Source organism: Haliotis cracherodii, unplaced genomic scaffold (genome assembly GCF_022045235.1).
Source record: "Haliotis cracherodii isolate W230 unplaced genomic scaffold, xgHalCrac1.p SCAF_21, whole genome shotgun sequence".
Taxonomy (NCBI): domain Eukaryota; kingdom Metazoa; phylum Mollusca; class Gastropoda; order Lepetellida; family Haliotidae; genus Haliotis; species Haliotis cracherodii.
Genome location: NW_027266277.1, coordinates 6,985,088 through 6,994,150, shown reverse-complemented (window position 1 = coordinate 6,994,150; position 9,063 = coordinate 6,985,088). Strand labels below are relative to the sequence as shown.

Here is a 9,063-nt window from a genome sequence, read left to right as displayed (position 1 = left end):
CAAGGATGTGTGTATGGCAGCTAAGTTTGAAATATACGCGATGTTACAGGCGCCTCATAACCGGTGTACCTGAAAAGTGATTTTGTAAACACTATCCAATATGGCGGAAAGTTCACTTCGGCGTTCGTGTTTGCGTATTTTCCAAAACATTCGAAACGATTCTCGGGTTATCGGAGACGTTTTGGAATGATCATTGGTGATTTCATAAAAGACAGATACCCGTGATCACCAATATGCTATTTTTGAAATTCATTTCTCCGAGTAAATATCCTAAATTTAGATTTCAAAACATGCTGTAAATAACGCCGTGAGTGGTGATTTAGTAATGTGTAAAAAATGGCGACATTTACGATGTACCTAATTTTCAGAGGTCATTTTCAGTAATTTTGCTTGGCCTAAAATGCCAGTGAATGATATCACAGAACAGGGAATTTCCAAACTTATTCAAAACTGTGAAGTGTATTTGTGTGGGTGATGTATTTTGAATTTTATTCGACTTCAAAGTGAGGGTTGTAGAGGAAGGACATATATGTCCCTCTGGCATCAAATACGGACGACATGCGTATCCACTGTCACCGAGAATAACGCCGTCTTGTAGAGTCGTATGGTGTGTTTCCAGGTGTTGCCGCACGTTACTCATCTTGAACACGTGGCTGTCATGCGTACTGCCTGGCCATCTCGCCACTAAGTTAGTAAATTTACCTACAGAACGAGACAAATGTGGTCAATGTTAATATAAGTCAATATTACCATCGAACTTGGTTCATAATGCAGCCACTGCAATATAGCTGAAACATTGCTGATCGCGGCGTTAAACAACAAATGCTGAAATCATATCATACTATAAAGATTTGTCTGATAGCTATTTCGTTTAACAACGTGAATGGTGTCAGGGTCGTAAACATATTGTCCTTGTGACTTTGAAGGGAGGACGTTTATGCTCCATGCACAGGTTTAACAGTGACATTTGATTTGTTATTATAAAAAAATTATTTAACACACCTTGGCTGTCACACACTGCTTGAACGTTGATCGAATGGTAGCCTTTCCTATTGACAAAGGCAGGTTCGTTGTCTGATGGTGCTTGTATCCGTACATGTGTCCCATCGATACATCCGATCACTCCAGGAAATCGAGATATATTGTAGAATTCCTTTCTAATGTCGCCTATATCCCTCTCGGACGGCCAGGTAATAAACTTGGGCACAAGAGACGCAATGGCAAGGGAAACTTTCCTCACAACTCGTGAGGCTGTTGATTTGTCTATCCCTATTGTGTCGCCAGTGATTTGTAGGAAACTTCCACTTGCAAAGAAACGTAGGGCTACCAGAACCTGATAAAATGATTATACAGAGGCTAATGATAGGTTTGACAAATTTTCAAATATTTCCATAATACTTATATCCACTTTGTTATTTATTTGGCTGCGTTTTTATTATGTCTCACTAAGTAAAGTGTTAATTATTGATATAAGATGTGCATGCTTTAATTAATCAAAAGGTTCTTTTGGCCGGAATCGAACACGCAAAACTGTTCTCTTCAGTGTGCACGACACATTTAGTTTACGTCATTAGAGTAACTCCCCCTTATGAAATTGATCATGGCTGACAACGCCAAGTTGAAAACGTATCTTTCTGGAGTGAAGTGAAAGGGATCCATGAATTTACATTACTTTCTATTGTGAAATATATTTACAAGGTTGGTATCATTAGGCTGCACATAAGACTTTACCAACACAGACCAGTGAGCTGACCCACGTAGAAGTGCGTTTCATTCATTGTAAAGATTGCCGCTATAAATTTGGCGCTATAATAATATGTTTATTTCAAACTAGCTGAGTTTCTATTGACGACATTTACCTGTAGTTCAACACTTAGTGCGTGCGATCTTGCAGATTTGGGCTGTAATTCATCTCTCACAAGATCGCAGATATATCTGATGCTTGCCTTCCAAAAACGGTAGCGTGCCCTTACTTCTTCATCGCTCATGGATTCGAGGTGTTGAGTTCGTTTTCTGAAAACACAGTCTTTCCTTGTGCGTCCTAAGCGTTCAAACAATATGTTCGCGGCCATGTTTGTTGTTAATGAAACGCTAATGATGCCCCAGAACCTTCATTAAGTTAATGACGCGCTAATGACACCACGACGTCATTAAAACGTTAGTACAACTGGATTTAATGATACATTAGTTAATGAAGGTTTAATGACACGTTAATGCATCATTAAAGTTTGATACAACCGGGTCCAGGGGGTTAAGGGGCTAAAACAAGGACTGGTCGGCTCGGAGTCAGTATACTGTGTCTGAGTGGGGTATTCATGTTAAACTGCGGCATGGTATCTCAGTGTGCTAGCACTATAAATCGACATCAGTCCGGGCTAGTACAAGCAGCCACACAAACATACGTGCATGCACGTCGCTTATATAAGTGCTATAATCTTGGACACGACGTTAAACCCCATTTCATCTATTCGTGTAGGAGAGGGAATGATCGCTGTAAACACTCTCAAATGCATATCGAGCACGCAAGTGAACCTGCCCGTGATCATAAGACAGGAAGACAGATACTTTTTTTTAAAAAAACAATATCATTGCATGCTTTAGTCAGTGATAGTTATTATAAGTCTTAGATTCTCCTGACATGTCTGACAATTGGAGTATGGTCGGGACTAATCCATTGTACCACTTGGGTACCAAGCATTGATTACTGGGAGAACTCAGCCGTGGCATTTGTCATTTTGTCAGGTGTCTGACAAAAGGGGTGAGAGAAATATATTTCTATGAAGGGTTATTCCATCAATTCGTTTTGAAAAAAACTATTTGTTTTGTAACCATAAGTTTGAAATACTCAAGAATAATAGAAAGTAAAAACTCTTGGAATATGCGTTACATTTATCACTACCTGCGACCCTTTTTCGGAAATCGCTTACCTGCATATAATTATGCGTTCCAAAAGACTACCGTATTGAAACCGTTCTTGCCATCATGGCGATACATCTGTTGTGTTCGGAAAATTGATGTTTATCCATTGTAGATATGATACCTCTTATTTATACATTTGACATCTCTCGCTAAAGCACTCGGTTCCGCAGTGGGACTACATATATCAAATTTGAAAAACCAGGTTATTCTCCTAAATAAATACAAACGTCGATGCACTGATGACTGACAAAACTTACGGACGACAACCCCGCCGAGGACAAGTAGCTATTTTTCACTAGGAAACGAGGCTTCTGTAACAATTTACCTTCTAGGATGCTGACTTTGATTGTTTGATGATGATCAATATCCACCGTGTATGTTTCTTTTGTTTTCCGAATGATACTAAGAATGATACAAACATGTAATGATATTTTTTGATAATGTATTTAGACTACATTTCCTCCGGAAACAAGAGTCCACCAGAAGTACAAATGACATCACGCACATTGTTTACATTTGTCGAACAAGCGAGCGAAGCAGTTTTTACATACATTTTGATTTAATTGTTTGCAATGCTACATGTGCTATGTTACTATTTATATCCATATCATATTATGTTTATTTTTATAGTTTCCAATAGATCGTAAAGAAGTCTACTGTATGCGGGCTGCAACAATTGATATAAGGTCTCCATATTGTTGTACCTGATATCAGCAAGCTACTGGTAGCTGTATGACGGAATTCTACTCATTACCGCCAGACTGGCCTTGCAGCAGATGTTTCCTCCAATTGGCTCTCTCTCCTCGGAAACGTGTGCACAGCAAATATCTTTCGCGCACTGAGACACTAGTTGCTGTCTTCAACAAGTAGACATGTTCATTTCTGCTTAATGACCACTACACTTGCCATTTTGCACTGTTAAGTGAAATACATCTCCCGTATTCGACCAAGACCGTTTCAAGTACGACGCGTCGTCAACAACAGAAGCGAGCTTCCAGTGTATATGACTGTCGGCGCATGTAGACAGCTACATATACGTTCAGCTGTGTTCGATCAATGAGGCCCTCGATAGTATGAAGCATCATGCAAGTCCAACCGTTTGCGCTGGGAAAGACGTTGGCTAAGCCATGGCATGAAGTAAGGACGGCCATTGTTTCTATTTTTATGCAGTATTCCTTGTGCTTATCATGGATCAGAATCGTCATGCTTGACCACTTGAACTGACGCATATCTTCCGGAATATTTGAAGCATACGAAAGACAGGAACTTGTCAGGTGAGTGGTTCCGTCAGTAACATTCACAGGCATGTGCACACATGTATGGAAAAGTTACATAACACGAGTGCATCAACTCCAATTAGATTTATACTTCTAGGTTTGAAGATCAAAATCATGAAAGTGTGTTGTGACAACATTGCTTGATAAAATATAGTTCATCTTCAGAATCCCCCATTGTATGCAAATGAACTAAACATACTCATGTGATGCCAGCTGAACACAACAGTTCCAATGTTACAGGCATCAACGTAAAGAAACTGTGCTTCGTAAAAGTGTTATAGTTTGATTTTGATTGTTGTTTTACGCCGCACTCAGAAATATTCCAGCTTAATGACGGCGGTTTGTAAATAGACAGTCTCGTGAGCGATATGAGCATCGATCCACGCAATTGGCTGTTGGTTGGTTGTTTTGTTGTTTAACGCTGCACTCAGCAATATTGCAGCTATATTAAGGCGAGTCTGGACCAGACAATCCATAGATTGATATCATGAGCATCGATCCACGGAATTGGGATCGACGACATGCATCAATCAAGTCAACGAGCCTGACCACCCGATCCCGTTTGTCGCCTCTCACGACAAACGACGGCAAGCATGGGTTGTTGAAGACCTATTCTAATCCGGATCTTCACGGGTCCACGCAGTTGGAATACGATTACTTGCATTAACCAAGCCTGCCACCCGATCCCGTTACTCGCCTCGTACAAGCATAATCGCCTTTTATGACACGCATGGGTTGCTGTAGACCTATTCTAACCCTGATCTTCACGGGTCATAAGTGTTGTAAATGTTATGTTATTGAAATAAATTCATTGACAAAACCAAAACCTGATAACAGGAGACAGTTACACGTCGTAGGGTTGGTGTAATAACTCCATCATAAATGTCAAAATAGGATGTGACCACCTTTTGCGGCGCATTGAAGACATTAGATTATTGAAAACAGCCTGGTGGATGTTGTTCCAAATGTCAACCAAAGATCGACTCAGCTGTGTCCGGCTGGTTACCGTCTGGTTCTGGTCCTGTCGTAGTCTCGTATCTCCATCTAACCCAAAACATGTTCTATGGGTGACAGGAATTTCTGGGCTGGATCGTAGCGCCATCAGTGGCTTACGAGTTATGTCACTTCTATGTCCCTCCTATTGACCAATCAGATTCCATTTCTCATATCACTTGCATTTGCTTTAAACAAAATGGATGCCTACAGTCAAGACAATCTGATCGATAGTCAAGATTCTTATTGTAATAAAACGGGTCTTACATCACGCAGTGCATCACATCACGTGTGCACCTTGAAAAAAATCATTATTTTTTTTTAAAATATCTGTTGACGCCGAGTTGTCGGTGCACATGGTTTGCAAATCCTGCATTTAACAGTTGCACTACAGTTTACGAACCGGATGTCGATTTCGTTACGTGAATTTGATTGGACTATGCATAGACTCGTTAGTCCACCCAAAATATATCTCCATAATACTAGCCTAGTTCGGCAAGGATGGACTTTTAACTTGAGTTAACTCCCTTACTGGTGAACAGCATACTGTCCAAGATTTGTCTTCTGAACCTTAGATGCTGTCTACATTTACACCAAGCTAGGAGGTGTCGTGGAAGCAAAATTGGGCGTATCGTTGAACTCTGGGGTCGGGTGCTCCCGCCACCGGTTGTGTACGGGTCTGCCACTCTAATTGGCCTCAAACCAGAACTTGTCCGAGCTGTTAATGTGGCAGTTTGGTGTCGATTCCGTCGAAGCAACAACCGCTTCTTGACGTGACGTGACACGTGGACGACTGGCCCGGGAGTTTTGTCCTGTACTACATAACGTCTCCAAAGAGGTAAAATTGTGCTTCGATGAACATTAAAATGTCTGGTGTAGGCGTCGATTGTCTATACGTTCAAACAAAAGTGTTTTATGGGCACCCGATAGCTTAGCAATCATTGTGTGCTGTTCACGTGAAAAACAGGTTTATGAGTATCATGCTCCCAATAAACCTACCAGCATCCTAATTGTGCACCATGCATTAACATCCAGTGCAAGTTGTGAATCACGACCATGACGTTGATATGTCTTCATGAATATGAAAGTTGCATTATTTATTTCCAGTATCAATATATTTTTATTGAATTTTATATAAGCAAGGTTCCTTTTTCGTTAGCATGTATACTGCATTGACTTCAACGAATCTGTCTTGTGAAATTGAGTGAAATACCCTCATAAATGTTCCCGTCACGTTTTTGTTCACGTGACCAATCGTACACCAACGCCATTCACCCCAACTTCACGAGACAATAAGAGATTTTTATCGAACCTTTTAATTCTGCACTTGCAGCATGAATTCTCTGAATAAAACGGTGAATTAATTAGTTAAACAATCAACCTTTGCTGGTTGAATACGATGTAGTTTTATGACTCCTAAAGTCAATGCCTTTCTCCCACCAAGGTTTGTTCTAACGACAAGAATATCCATCACTGCTGCGAGAAAACACGAGTGATTTATTGAAGAGTGTAGTTCCAACAACCTCTGGTCTGGGGAGGTCAACGATCGCAGGACCATTTGATATTGGAATGCAAATATTGATGGATATTGTCTAAACGTTTTTGTACATATTGCGTTTGTAAAAATAGCTTCAGTTTAATTACCAGCCAACTATTTCAGCATGAAGACAGGTAAAGCCCAAATAGCCATGACTAACACTAACTAACACCTCATACTCAGTCACATTGGTAATCATATGGATGTACCAGCAAGTTCGATCAATCCCATATAATCTACTTGTTTATGTTGAACCACATCATAGATCGGGGTTGTGATCTTGCTTCTTTCTATAACTCGTAACGGAGAATGTGTACACATATTGTCAGCCATTGACAGCTGTGAGATGTGAGTAACCGTGATGTAGGTCAAGTTCTGCCACATCCAAGTTCGGGGTGGAGAGACATTTATTTTGATTTTATTATTGTTTACTAGGGGTAATTGCTAACTAACTAATAACATTTACACATGATAAATGTATAATGTAATATTAATCCATAAAGTTTCCTGTAGAATTATATTCGCTTAGCATTTTAAAACCTTTTTCTATTACCCGTCACCCCTACAATGGAACTGATGGCATGTTCGATTTCTGTATATGATTACATATTCCCACACGACATAGAATCGCATATAACGGGAAGGATTGTCAGGAAATTATCAGGGATTATAGGAAATTGTCAGGGATTATAACCACGGAAAGGGTTAGGGATTAGTAGCCTATATATGGCGGCGAATATACATACATACTCCCGGAAACTTTCAGAAATTACACGTTTCCTGAAATATTTGATATATTACATAAAGGTTTTATACATTCTGCCCTCATTCACCTTAGTGAATGAGCTGTGTACATCGAATCGACATGTGTCTAGCTGTATAGAGGGACACCATTATGTAAATGATTAAACAATGGTCAACGAAGAACATTGAAAAATGACTGATTATGTATAAAATTAACAAGACATAATTAAAACGATTGATCATATGAACTACGGTGATAAGTATTTATAACAAGGACTATAAGTAACATGTATCCTATAATGTTAATATACCGCTCTGTCATGGTAATATGGATAAACCCATGGAACTTCACAGATCTCAAGTGGTTTCCATGGTAATGACCTCGTTTCCAAGGTAGAAGTAGGTTATGGATATTAATTGCATGCAAACAGCAACAGATGTTGTAGTAGGTAATAGTTCCACATTGATTACTGCTGGACGTTTGAGAGTTGTAGCAAGTTAATGTCGATGATTAACTTCCGTAAAGAGAACGTGCTGAACTATTAATTACATCACATAAACAGGCATGGTGTTACACTCCGATAACAGACAGGGAGAGATATATTGGGAGACTGTCGCTCCGGCAGGTTTCAGTGTGATCGGGAAGCGTGCCCAATTCACCATCTCACATCTCGGAACAGTTCATTTCCCACGAGCTGTTGAACGATAATCACGATACGTTTTCAATATGGTTTACAGATGTAGACACGCAGTATTGATTTATTGGGCTGTCTGTTGGACTTGCACATCTTTGTACAGCAACAGGCTGTTGATATGGAGCTGAAATGTGCATGACTCCGTTGAATCTTGCTCAGTAGACGCGTTGGCCAGTTTTGCTTCCAGAAGAGATAGTTTTTACCCTTTAGTCATATTTATTCGACCAATAAATGCGACACGTATAGTACGTAATATCATTTACCCTGCGAAATTCCCCGCATACTCCATTGATCCAGCTTGCTTGATTAATTTCGGAACAAGGCACTGCACGCATGGTGGGGAATTTCATACGATCGAGGCCTCATTCAATAAACTCGGAACAAATTAACCTTTTGTTCCCAGTGGTAACATATAAACAAATATGTTTATAAAACAGTATAATATGCTCGTCGTAAGAAGCGACTAACGGGATCGGGTGGTCAGACTCGCTGACTTGGTTGATGCATGTCATCGTATCTCAACTGCGTGGATAGATGCTCTTGGTATCAATCACTGGATTGTCTGGTCCAGACTCGAGTATTTACAGACCGCCGTCATATAGCTGGAATATTGCTGAGTGCGGTATTAAACAACAAACCAGACAACAGCTCCATATTTACATCTGGTCGGGGACCAATGTTGGTTTTATAGTGCTAGCTGACTTAGGTACCACTCAAACTCGGACTGTTCTTATTTTATCCCCTTAATGCCGAGCACCAGGCAGTGTATTATCTTGTTACGTGGTATGAGGCAGCCGGGGATCGAACCACAGACCGATCACCGGGATAATATCAAATAGTGATGATACAACATGTTCGCGAACAGGTGAGAGTATGCTTCCATGGGGGGGGGGGGGGG

The 9,063-nt window shown here is 40.3% G+C and overlaps 1 protein-coding gene across 1 annotated transcript in view; it reads left to right on the top strand.

The window, feature by feature from the left end:
• The first annotated feature begins 3,770 nt into the window (after nucleotides 1-3,770).
• The window catches only part of LOC139470768 (aromatic-L-amino-acid decarboxylase-like), a 134,610-nt gene continuing 129,317 nt past the window's right edge, over nucleotides 3,771-9,063 (top strand). Inside the window, exon 1 of the mRNA XM_071253055.1 lies at nucleotides 3,771-4,193. The gene's annotated coding sequence lies outside the window, so the exon portion shown is untranslated. The remainder of the gene's footprint in view (nucleotides 4,194-9,063) is intronic.